This window comes from Tachyglossus aculeatus, chromosome 5, assembly GCF_015852505.1.
Source record: "Tachyglossus aculeatus isolate mTacAcu1 chromosome 5, mTacAcu1.pri, whole genome shotgun sequence".
Lineage (NCBI taxonomy): Eukaryota > Metazoa > Chordata > Mammalia > Monotremata > Tachyglossidae > Tachyglossus > Tachyglossus aculeatus.
In genome coordinates, this window is record NC_052070.1 from 33,437,150 (window position 1) to 33,450,476 (window position 13,327).

Below are 13,327 nucleotides of genomic sequence, written 5' to 3' on the forward strand. Positions count from 1 at the left end.
GCACTGTACTAAGCGCTTGGGAAGTACAGGTCGGCAACATATAGAGACGGTCCCTACTCAACAACAGGCTTACAGTCTAGAAGGGGGAGACAGACAACAAAACAAAACATGTAGACAGGTGTCAAAATCATCAGAACATTGCCTGTTGTATAACCCTGGTCAAGTCTCTTGACTTCTCTGGCCTCGGTTTCCTCATCTGCAAAATGGAGATTAATTACCTGTTCTCTACGCTCTCTAAGGATTGTAGCCCCATCAGGAATAGGAACTGCATTGGACCTGTTTATCTTGTATCTACCCCAGTGTTTAATATAGTATAACACAGAATTTGGCCCAAAGTAGGTGCTTAACAAATAATTTGAAAAATGACCCATAAGTGAGCTGTCTTTAGAAGTGAATTCCTTGTGTTTCCTGAAACACCACCCTCCGGGGAAGCAGATGGCAGTTTTCCAGGGGAAAATCCAACAGACCCTCAGTTGAACTCTATATTGGAGAGATTTTAATTCCCCCTTCTCCCTCTGAGGTTCCAGAGTGGGAGCCAAAGCCCCACATAGATTTCCTTTCACCACTGAATCTTGCACCCACGGAGCACAGAGAAGCATCTTCAAAGAGCATGAATTCATGTGTCTGATGTCAGAGAAGATTCTGGCTCCTCAACTGCCCCCCAGCCAATAATCTGGACTGGTTCTGGGTCCCTGCAAACCCCATCTCCAGGGTTCTGACCTGGGGAGCAGATCAGATCGTCATCTTGTATTAGAATAGCAGCAAGAGTTGAAATAGTAAATCCTTTCTGTGGAAAACAAGGTTTGTCTGACTTTAGGAAGAACCGAGGACTTCAAAGAATGGAGCTTCCAGACTGGCCATGAGGTTGCTAAGTGCCAGATCTCAGGGCCCCGTGGCCCACCGACCCTGGCTCTGGGCAACCAGGCTGCCTGACCACGATGGCCGGGGCAGCCAAGCTCTGGAATAGTAATTAAGCACTTAGTACAGTGCTCTGCACACAGTAAGTGCTCAATAAATATGATTGAATCATCATCATCATCATCAATCATATTTATTGAGCGCTTACTGTGTGCAGAGCACTGTACTAAGCACTTGGGAAGTACAAATTGGCAACATATATATGAATGAATGAATGAATGGTAATCTCTGGGCCTCAGTTACCTCATCTGTAAAATGGGGATTAAGACTGTGAGCCCTTCATGGGACAACCTGATCACCTTGTAACTTCCCCAGCGCTTAGAACAGTGTGTTGCGCATAGTAAGCGCTTAATAAATGCCATCATCATCATTAATAATAATTGTCTTATTTGTTAAATGCTTACTTTGTTCCAGGCACTGTTCTAAGAGCTGGGTAGATACAAAATAATTGGGTTGGACACAGTCCCTGTCCCACACAGGGCTCACAGTCTTAATTCACATTTTACAGATGAGGGAACTAAGGCACGGAGAAGTTAAGTGACTCACCCAAGGTCACACAGCAGACAAGTGGTGGAGCCGGGATTAGAACCCAGGTCCTTTTGATTCCCTGGCCCATGCTCTATCCACTTGGCCATACTGGTTGGAGTCAGTGGGCCCAGTCTCTAGATGAGCCCAATGACAACACCCGGATCCCGAGATCTTCCCCCACCCACTTTTGCTCACTCAATATCATCAATCATCAATCGTATTCATTGAGCGCTTACTGTGTGCAGAGTACTGTACTAAGCGCTTGGGAAGTACAAGTTGGCAACATATAGAGACAGTCCCTACCCAACAGTGGGCTCACAGTCTAAAAGTAGAGAGAGTAGGGCAGTTAGGCCCGAGGCTAGGGGAGGAAGACTGTCACGAGTTAGTGTCCTCATTTCCTTCCTAAACAAACCTCTCTGGCCACCTCCTGACTAGACAATCTTTCACCTGATCAAATGTCCCACCTACGCTGGCCCTTCCTCATGGGGCAGGGGTCTATGTGAGCATGTCATCTCACCGACTGCACAGCGAATTATAAAGATCCCAAACCATTTTGCAGAAGTGTGACGAGTTCACCCAAGTCCAGGATGTCTCTCCAGGGCAAACCCTAACCCGTAATACTTAGTTCAGAGCCTCTGAATCCTCCTCCCAGGTCTGTGTGCAAATGGGTGCTGCTTCTGGGTTGTGGATTTCAGCAGTGTTCCGGAGAGGCTGTGTCTAGTTCAGAGGCACAGAGACAGTGGCTCAGAGAGAATGCAGATGTTGACAGTAGTGAGGACTGGGCTGGACTGGGCTGAACCCTTCCAGGGCCCGGGCCTGAAAAACTCCAGGGAGAGCCTAATATCACAGGGAAGCAGGTGGTTAGGCAGAGCAGGGCCGTGATGTTCAACTGCTTCTGAGAAGACACTTGTTCTTGCTCTGCATGTGTGTGAGAGTGTGCGCGTGTCTGTCTGCAGTTCTTTATTAATCTGCAATTTGTATGTATGTGCGTTTGCAGGGTGTTCGGTAAGCTGTGTGTGTGTGTGTGTGTATCTGCAACGCTCTGCTTATCTGTTATATTGTACTCTCCCGAGAGCTTAGCCAGTGCTCTGCACATAGTAAGTGCTCCATAAATATGATTGACTGATTCATTTCTAGTTTGTGTCTTTGTGTATGTGTGTGGGTCTTCTAGACTGTAAGCCCATTGTTGGGTAGGGGCCATCTCTATATGTTGCCAACTTGTACTTCCCGAACTCTTAGTACAGTGCTCTGCACACAGTAAGCTCTCAATAAATACGATTGAATGAATGAATGAATGCAGGCTTTGCCTTCAGTTTGTGTCTCTGTGTGGGCATATCGCCCTATGACTCTGTGTGAGTGTATGTAGCGGGTCTTCAAAATTTTGTCTCTGTGGCCGTCTGTGGCTGTGTGTGTGTCTAAGCGCTTAGTACAGTGCTCCGCACACAGTAAGCACTTAATAAATATGATTGAATGAATCTCTATAGATCTCTACTGGTTTCTGTGAGTCAGTGTGTCTCCTAAGCTGTGTGTGCATGTGTCTATGTGTGTCTGTTTCTGTGAGTGTCTTTCTGCTGCCTGTGTGTCATCTTCAGCTGCTCACTCTCAAGTGGCTTCTTCCTCTCTGCTTTCAAACACTCCATACATCTCCTTGTCTTAAAACAAAACCCTTTTTGGACTCCACTTCACCTTCCGGTTAACACACCTTCCTCCTTCCATTCCTGTCCATAATCCTCAAACAGTTTCCCCCTCCCTCTGCCTCCTCTTCTTAGTCACATAGGTACTTGGGTATGCATGTGCATAATTTTTGCCCAATGCTCCCACCAACCTTTAACTCATTTTAGCACCTGTCTTTCCCATTATACTGCAACCTTCTTGAGGGCAGGAATCATGTCTGCTATGCCTATCGTGTTCTGTCAAGACATAAATACAGTGCCCTGCACAGAGTAAGCACTCAATAAATACTACTGATTGATAGATTGATTTGTGCCTTTGAGTGCAAGTGTCCCTCTGAGAGTCTCTGCATGCATTTGTGTTTGTGTGTGTGTGTCTCTCAAGTCTCTATCTATGAATGTATGTGTTTCTGTTGAACTCTTTGTGTAGTTTACGTTTCTGTGTATGTATCTATGGCTGTGTGGTGTGGGTGTTATGTCTGCAGATCTGTGTGTATGTCTCTTCATGGGTCTCTGAGTGTGGATTGGGTCTCTGTAGGTCTGTGTATGTTCTGTGCGAATGTCTCTAAGGGTCTCGATTTCTGCGTGTCTCTCCTCTCCCACTTGTACATGCTGTCTCTCTGCCATTTATCTCTGCCTGTCTCTCTCACTCTCATTTCCTCTCTAACCAGAAGTTCTTCATCCCTGGAACACATTGCCCAATTCTCTATTTTTAGGTAAATATGACTGACCAGTAGTTACCGAGGAACAATGAAAAGGCCTAGGCTACTGGTGGCCATGGAGTTCCTGAGTTTCAGGCCTCTGACTGTCCCTAACTTCCCCTGACCGCCCATGCTCTTGGGCTGGCTCCTCTGGTAAGACAGATTGCGAGATCCTCTCTGCCTGTCTGGGTAACCATCCGGCCGGCCAGGAAACATTGTTGAGGGCGAGGGTGAGGGGTCGCTGCAGGAGGCAGTCCCAGCTACCTATCTTCTCCCCAGAAGGCTGGGCGTCCCTCAAAGCTGCCAAGTGACTTATTTCAAATTTGGAGGAAGAAGGGCGTAGCGGTTTGACCTTTCTGCAGAGTCGCATGGGTCTCGGGAACAGAGATGGAGAGAGAGGAGGGGCGGCCGCAGGCAGACACTGAAGGAGAATTCCTGAGTGATTTGGAGGAGGAGGAGGAGGAGAGGAAGGAAGACATCGCTTTCAGAAAGAGGGGTGGGTTTTGCCTCTAGCTCAGCACTGAAATCTCATTGGCAGGCCACACAGTCGCCAGGTGAGGCAGGGTGAGCTCTCAGAGGCTTTCGGAGGCAACATCAGAAGCAGGAACTCCAAGGAGGAGAACAGCTGAACACAGAGAACAGTCACTCTGATGATGGGCAACACAAACTAGAAATAGGAACAGGAAGTGTTGTCCTACCCATCTGTGGGAGAAAGGGGGCATGAAGCGGAACTCTTTGCAGCAGGAAGAAGGCATTCTTCTGCAGAAATTGTCCTTCCTCTTGTCCTTCCTCTTTGTTTCTCTCTCTCTGCTCCCCTGCCCAGCTTTGCTTTCCCCTTCCTTTCTCTTCTTTTCCCTTCTTTCCCCTCCCCTGCCCTGCTCTGTCCTACCTTACTCTCCCTTTCCTTCCCTTTCCTGGACCCACCTTGCTCTGTTCTGTCCTGCTCTGCTCTCCTCTTCCCTTCTCTGGCCTTCCCTGACCTGCTCCACCCTGCAGAGAAGTAGGAATTCAAGGGGAATATGGGAAGAAGAAGAGGTGGGGAACATCAAAGAGAAGGACAAAGAGAGTCAGGGTAACAATAATAATAATAATAATAATAAAACCCATGCATTATTGTGTTGGTTAAGCCAGCCAAACCTGTTTTAAGATATGGGGTTAAAACCAAGATAGCCAGATCAGAAAGAAGAAGCGGCGTGGTGTAGTGGCTAGAGCCTGGGACCAGGAGTCAGAAGGTCATGGGTTCTAATCCCAGCTCCGCCACTTGTCTGCTGTGTGACCTTGGGCAAGTCACTCTACCTCTCTGGACCTCAGTTCCCTCATCTGTAAAACAGGGATCAAGACTATAAGCCCCATGTGGGACAGGGGCTGTGTTCATTCATTCATTCATTTATTCAATCGTATTTATTGAGCGCTTACTGTATGCAGAGCACTGTACTAAGCTCTTGGGAAGTACAAGTTGGCAACATATAGAGACGGTCCCTACCCAACAGCGGGCTCACAGTCTAGAAAGGGGGAGACAGATACAAAACAAAATATATTAACCAAATAAAATAAATAGAATAGTAAATATGTACAAGTAAAATAAATAGAGTAATAAATCTGTACAAACATATATACAGGTGCTGTGGGGAGGGGAAGGAGGTAGGGCGGGGCGGATGGAGAGGAGGAGAGGAAGGAGGGGGCTCAGTCTATGTCCAACCTGATTTGCTTGTATCGACCCTGGCACTTAGTACAGTGCCTGGCATATAGTAAGTGCTTAACAAATACCACAATTATTATTTTTATTCAGTCCCTGCCCCACAGGCTCACAATCTAAGAGGGAGGGAGAACAGACATTTTTATCTCCAATTTACAGATGAGGAAACCAAGCAAGGCACAGAGAAATGAATTGATTTGCTCCAGGTCACAGAACAGGCAAAATAGCAAAGCTGGGATTGGAACCCAGGTCCCCTGACTCCCAGTCCACTGGGCCATTTTCAGGAGATGACAGGTGATAGAAGAGGGTCTGAGGGTGTGAGAGACTGAAGAGAGGGAGTGAAACCAGGAGAGGGAGGGGAGAGAGAGAAAGGAAGAAAGAGAGAAAGAGAAAGAAACAGCCATGACTTGGTAAAGGGACAAAAAGAAGTGAGAAACCTAAGGGATGACAGGGAGACAGATGGGACACAAAAATCCCAGCACCAGTTCATCCGGCCCAATCTGTTTATTGTAACTGCTAACAGGGCTTAATTAATTGTAGTACTTGCTAGGCACTTAATGCATGCCAAGCACTGTACTAAGTGCCGGGTTAGATACATAACAACCAGGTCAGATGCAGCACCTGTCCTACACTGGGCTCCCAGTCTAAGAGGGAGGGAGAACAGATAGTTAATCCCCATTTTACAGAGAAGGAAACTGAAATACAGAGAGCTTCAGTGACTTGTCCAAGGTCACAAAGCAGGCAAGAGAAGATGTCAGGATTAGAACCCAGATCCCCTGACTCCCAGACGATACTGCTTCTTCAGACTGGCTGAGTGCTGAACTGTAACCACAGGGGCTACATATGATTTCAACGTGGACTTTTCCTTAGACAGGGAAACAAAGGCAGAAAAACACCCCTCCTCTGGGTGTGGAGGGAGCATGAGGTGCTCCTTAGTTTTCATTTCTTAGACTTTGGGGTAGGTGGGGAGCAGGCAGATCCCTAGAGAGACTAGGCAGTCTCCACCCCCGCCCCACCCTCCCGATCCAAGATGGATAGTCCTTGGGTGGGAGTCTGGTGATGCTGTAACCAGAGAGCTCAGAAAGCATCTCTGTTCAAGTCATTCCAAAACAGACCATCTCCCCAGGCCCCCTTGGGCCATGGAAATCTACAGCAGAACTGCTTGCTGATGCCCAAGGATGTCTTATGAGAAAATCTGCTAATAGAAATGTTTTCTAATTTAACTTCAGCTGGAGAGAAGGCACGAGAGTGAGGGGTGTGAGCAGCCATGAGTCGAAGCAATCAGAGCTTCCTAAGTGACAATAAGTTGCCTTCCAAATTGAGCAAACATGAGAACTGAAATTCAGCTTCAAATCGATCAAACAGTCAAGGTCACGGTGCGGGAAGCTAAGCTCCAGAAATGTCAGCCGGGAAGCTGCTGCTGGAAGACAGCAGAGACGGGGGCAGTCCCTGGCCCAGGGTCAGCAAACCCAACTGTCCAGAACTATGGCTCAGTGGCCAGATCAAGATGTTAGCCCTGTCTGGGTTGGCAGGAACCAGAATGGCGGTGGGTCCCATGCTCTGGACTGTCCAACCTCTCCTGTCCCCAGCCCAGCCTGGCCTGGCGGAGGGGGAAGTTGGTCTTCAAAGACAGCTCCATCCCTCCTCCTCTTCCTACTCCTCCTTCTTCTCCTGTTCTTCCTCTCCTTCTGTTCCTCCTCCTCCCTTTCCTCCTCCTTCTTCTCCTCCTCCTCTTGCTGCTCCTCTTGTTCATTCATTCATTCATTCAGTCGTATTTATTGAGCATTTACTGTATGCAGAGCACTGTACTAAGTGCTTGGGAAGTACAAATTGGCAACATATCAAGACAGTCCCTACCCAACAACGGGCTCACAGTCTAGAAGGGGAGAGACAAACAAAACAAGTAGATAGGTGTGAGTACCATCAGAATAAATAGAATTACAGCTATATACACATCATTAATAAAATAAATATGTACAAATAAAACCACCTCCTCCTCCTCCTGCTCCTGTTCTTCCTTTTTCTCCTCTTCCTCCTCCTCCTCTTCCTCCTCCTTCTGCTCCTCCTCCTTCTCCTCTTGCTCCTCCTCTTATTCCTCTTCCTTCTCCTCTTGCTCCTCCTCTTATTACTCCTTCTTCTCCTCTTTCTCCTCCTCCTCCTCCTCCCCCAGAGGGCTAAAAGGGAGCAGGGAAGCAGCTCCCAGAACCCTCTGCTCGCCCCTGACAGTATCACACAGAGGAATAAGTGGGATCATGCACATGACAGATGCAATCTTGCCAGAAATTCTCAAGTCTTTGTCCCATCTCTGCCCTAGGATCTTGGGGGAAGCCCAAGGCACAGGATCTGCCATGACCTCCAGGCCAGCCCCAGGTAACTGAGGTGTCAATGACCCTGTAGGGAGGAGAGCCTGTAGGCCCCAAAGATGTTGGGACTCCTGCTAGTACTAACCCTCCTGGGGAAGGATTTCTTAGAGTTCCTGAGCTGCTCTTTTCACTGGGTTCCCCTGAACTACTTGCAGGGGTTAGGAGGAAGAGGAGACTAAAATACCTTGAAAGTGGTCAGGAGGTAGGGGAGATGCGTTATTCAGGTGGATGGGAAGGGCAGTTGGAAAGCGGAGAGAGCCAGCTCAGCACAAGGCAGGCTGGGAGGATGAAGGGGATGGTGATGGGCAAAGATGCCCCAAGAAGTTAGCTGGGACACTTGTCCCACCTGCCGCTTTGCTGTGGGATCCTGGGCAAATCACTTTACTTCTCCGTGCCTTAGTTATCTCATCCATTAAATGGGGATTGAGATTGTGAGCCCCTCATGGGACAGGGACTGTGTCAAGTATGATTTGCTTGTGTCCACCCCCGTGCTTAGTGCAGTGCCTGACACATAGTAAGCTCTTAACAAATACCATAATTATTCATTATTATTATTAGAAGTGGTCCCAGGTACTACTGGGGGCCAGTTTTGGGCAGCCTCCAGAGGCTCAGCCTCCCCCTGCTCCAAGCAGCTGGGTGAAGGAAGCATACCCTTTGGAGGCCCAGAGAGGGAGTACAGCAGGTCGGTCTGAACAGAGCCCATCCCTGACCAGGAGGGAAGGTCTGGAATGTGACCCCTCATCCTGAAAGAGGTCAGAGGCCTCCAGTGGTGGGGGCATTGGTGTCAGTCCAGCTGGGTCACCGGCCTCTGCTCAGTTTCCCAAGGTCCTTCATGTCCATTCTTTCAGCCGTCCACGGCCCTCAGCTACAGTAACCATTACCCGACTGTCCAATGTCCACCCCCACCAAACCCAAATGCTTTCAGATGCTCACTGGACCCCTCATCAAGGCCGTGAATGGGGCGGCATCTCGGGGAGGGGCATGGCACTGGGGTTGGTTCGTGCCTTGACTGCCTTTTTTGGTGACTGACCAGGAAGGGGAGATGGAGGGGGATAGTCCTGGGTAGGTCCACCTTGGCTTGGCAGCTCATTACCCCGATCCTGGCTTTGACCCTGCCCCTGCCTCTGCCCTTGCCCTGTCCTTCCCTCCTCCTGCCTCTCCAGGGCTCACCATGAAGGCTCATCCGTGGAAAGCAAAGATATTCATTCATTCATTCAATTGTATTTATTGAGTGCTTACTGTGTGCAGAGCGTTTGGGAAGTACAAGTCGGCAACATACAGAGACGGTCCCTACCCAACAACGGGCTCACAGTCTAGAAGGGGGAGACAGACAACAAAACAAAATATGTACACAGGTGTTAAAATCGTGGGAACAAATAGAATTAAAGTTATATGCACATCATTAACAAAATAAATAGAATAGTAATATGTACAAGTAAAATAAATAGAGTAATAAATCTGTACAAATATATACACAGGTGCTGTGGAGAGGGGAAGGAGGTAGGGTGGGGGGATGGGGAGGAGGAGAGGAAAAAAGGGTCTCAGTCTGGGAAGGCCTCCTGGAGGAGGTGAGCTGTCAGTGGGTCTTTGAAGGGAGGAAGAGAGCTAGCTTGGTGGTTGTGTGGAGGGAGGGCATTCCAGGCCTGGGGGAGGATGTGGACCAGGGGTCGACGGCGGGACAGGTGAGAACAAGGTACAGTGAGGAGGTTAACGGCAGAGGAATGGAGGGTGCAGGCTGGGCTGTAGAAGGAGAGAAGGGATGTGAGGTAGGAGGGGGTGAGGTGATGGAAAGCCTTGAAGCTGAGAATGAGGAGTTTTTGCTTGATTCGTCAGTTGACAGGCAGCCACTGGAGGTTTTTGTGGAGGGGAGTAGCACGCCCAGAGCGTTTCTGTACAAAGCTAGCCAATTAAAAGATAGCCAATTAAAGAACAAGAAAGTATTTGGCAGTATTTCCAGAATAATGCATCCCTCAGAGGGGCAGAAGTTGGGTCTCCCTGCCTCCCCTGCCTCCTTATCCTTAAAGGGACATTTTAATTTCAGAATCTTAAGGCTTCCCCGTGGACTGGATTATACGGTGAATAAAGAAATCACAGGATCCTAAGGAAAAGATTGATTTGTCTGGACCAGCTGGCTTCCGTGGGTCATGGGGAGAGCGCCCTCTGTGGGCCTCCTAGGCCACAGGCAGTGGTCCAAGCTGGCTGCGGGGATGCCACGGGAATGTTGTGGGATGCTGCAGGAATGCTGCATGCATACTCCAAAATGCTGCGGGGATGTTGGGATACTGTGGAATACTGTGGAGCTACTGCAGAGATGTTGCAGGAATGCTGTGGAGATATTACAAGGATACTGCAGGAATGTGGCAGGGATGCTGTGGGGATGCTGAAGGACGTTATGGGATTCATTCATTCATTCATTCATACATTCAATTGAATTTATTTAGCGCTTACTGTGTGCAGAGCACTATACTAAGCGCTTGGGAATTACAAGTTGGCAACATGTAGAGACGGTCCCTACTCAACAACAGGCTCGCAGTCTAGAAGGGGGAGACAGACAACAAAACAAAACACGTGGACAGGTGTCAAGTCATCAGAATAAATAGAAGTAGAGCTAGGTGCACATCAGTAACTAAATAAATAAAATAGTAAATATGTACAAGTAAAATAAATAGAGTAATAAATCTGTACAAACATATATACAGGTGCTGTGGGGAGGGGAAGGAGGTAGGGCGGGGGGATGGAGTGGGGAGAGGAAAAAGGGGGCTCAGTCTGGGAAGGCCTCCTGGAGGAGGTGAGCTCTCAGTAGGGCTTCGAAGAGAGGAAGAGAGCTAGCTTGGCGGATGTGAGGAAGGAGGGTATTCCAGGCCAGGAGGAGGAGGTGGGCTGGGGGTCGATGGCGGGAAAGGTGAGAACGAGGCCCAGTGAGGAGGTGAGCAGCAGAGGAGTGGAGGGTGTGGGCTGGGCTGGAGAAGGAGAGAAGGGAAGTGAGGTAGAAGGGGGCGAGGTGATGGACAGCCTTGAAGCTGGGAGTGAGGAGTTTTTGCTTGATGCGTAGGTTGACTGGTAGCCACTGGAGATTTTTTGAGGAATGCTGCAAGTTTCTGTGGAATGCCACGGGGATGCTGTAGCAATAGTAATAATAATAATCATGGTATTTGTTAAGCGCTTACTATATGCCTCACTCTCGGCTTCAAGGCTCTTCATCACCTCGCCCTCGCCTACCTCACCTCCCTTCTCTCCTTCTACAGCCCAGCCCACACCCTCCATTCCTCTGCTGCTAACCTTCTCGCCGTGCCTCGTTCTCACCTGTCCCAACGTCAACCCCCGGCCCACGTCATCCCCCTGGCCTGGAATGCCCTCCCTCTGCCCATCCTCCAAGCTAGCTCTCTTCCTCCCTTCAAAGCCCTACTGAGAGCTCACCTCCTCCAGGAAGCCTTCCCACACTGAGCTCCCTCCTTTCTCTCCCCCTCCTCCCCCTCCCCATCCCCACGCCTTACCTCCTTCCCCTCCCCACAGCACCTGTATATATGTATATATGTTTGTACACATTTATTACTCTATTTATTTATGTATTTTACTTGTACATATTCATTCTATTTATTTTATTTTGTTAATGTGTTTTGTTTTGTTGTCTGTCTCCCCCTTCTAGACTGTGAGCCCGCTGTTGGGTAGGGACCGTCTCTATATGTTGCCAAGCACTTAGTACAGTGCTCTGCACACAGTAAGTGCTCAATAAATATGATTGAATGAATGAATGCCAAGCACTGTTCTAAGCGCTGGGGTAGATACAAGGTAATCAGGCTGTCCCACGTGGGGCTCACAATCTTCATCCCTTTTTTCCAGATAAGGTAACTGAGGCACAGAGAAGTGAAGTGATTGTCCAAAGTCACACAGCTGACAAGGGGCGGAGCCGGGATTAGAACCCATGACCTCAGGTTCTTTCCACTGAACCACGCTGCTTCCCGGGGGATGCTTCACGGATGCTGTGAGGATGTTGCAGGGATGCTGCGGTATGCTGCAAGATCCTGCAAGATTCTGTGGAATGCCACAGGGATGCCATAGGGATTCCATGAGAATGCTACGGGGATGCTGTGGGAATGCTGTGATATGCTGTGTGCCTGGAGACTGGTGTTTGTGGGCCCCGCCCTGGCCCCGGATTCTACTTGCTAACTGGGGGCAGGTGACACTTGGCCTCTGGTCTGGAAGGGCATCGCTCAGAGGGCTGGAGGTGGGGCCTCCCTGCCTCCCTGCCTCCGCAGCAGCCAAGCTGAGAGTCTCGACCCTGCGTGGATTCTCATCACTAGGTAGATGGTCCTGGACCAAGAGAAAGGGCCAGGAATAGGGGCTGTATTTTGGGGAAATGGGTGTTAGGAGGGAGGGGCTGCCGCTGGGAATGGAGCAGGGGACTCTGTGAGGGGAGGGGGTGTCCTATGAAAGGGGAGATGAAGGAGAAATGGAGTAAGCTGAGGTGGGGTTGGGAATGAGGGATCAGTCAGTGCCCCATTTCTCTCATAATAATAATAATAATAATGGCATTTGTTAAGCCCTTACTATGTGCAAAGCACTGTTCTAACCGCTGGGGAGTATACAAGGTGATTGGGGGGGCTCCCATTCTGAATCCCCATTTTACATCTAAGGTAACTGAGGCCCAGAGAAGTGAAGTGACTTGCCCAAAGTCACACAGCTGACAAGCGGTGGAGCCGGGATTAGAACCCATGACCTCCGACTCCCAAGCCCGGGCTCTTTCCACTGAGACTGAGATGGTACATTCTCCTTTCACTGGAGCAGGTGGAGGCAGGCAGGCGAATGCAGGGTTTGAGGAGAAGAAGGCTTTGCATGTTGCAGAGAAAAGCAGTCCACAGCTAGAACACTGCATGGAAGCCATCCTGATCTCAGAGACACAAAACACAGCGGGAGGCTTACTTAGCAAAGCTACGGCTCCTCTCCCTCCCTGTAAGAGACAACCTCCCACCCCAAGTCTAGTCCCCACAGCAGTGTGGCTCAGTGGGAAGAGCACGGTCTTTGGAGTCAGAGGTCATGGGTTCAAATCCCGGCACTGCCACTTAGCTGTGTGACTTTGGGCAAGTCACTTCACTTCTCTGGGCCTCAGTTCCCTCATCTGTAAAGTGGGGATGAAGACCGTGAGCCCCTCGTGGGACAACCTGATTACCTTGTTTCTACCCCAGCGCTTAGAACGGTGCTTTGCAATCAATCTATCAATCAATCAATTGTATTTATTGAGCACTTACTGTGTGCAGAGCACTGTACTAAGCACTTGGGAAATACAAGTTGGCAACATATAGAAACAGTCCCTACCCAACAGTGGGCTCGCAGTCTAAAAGGGGGAGACAGACAACAAAACCAAACATACTAACAAAATAAAATAAATAGAATACATATGTGCAAGTAAAATAAATAAATGAATAAATAGAGTAATAAATATGTACAAACATA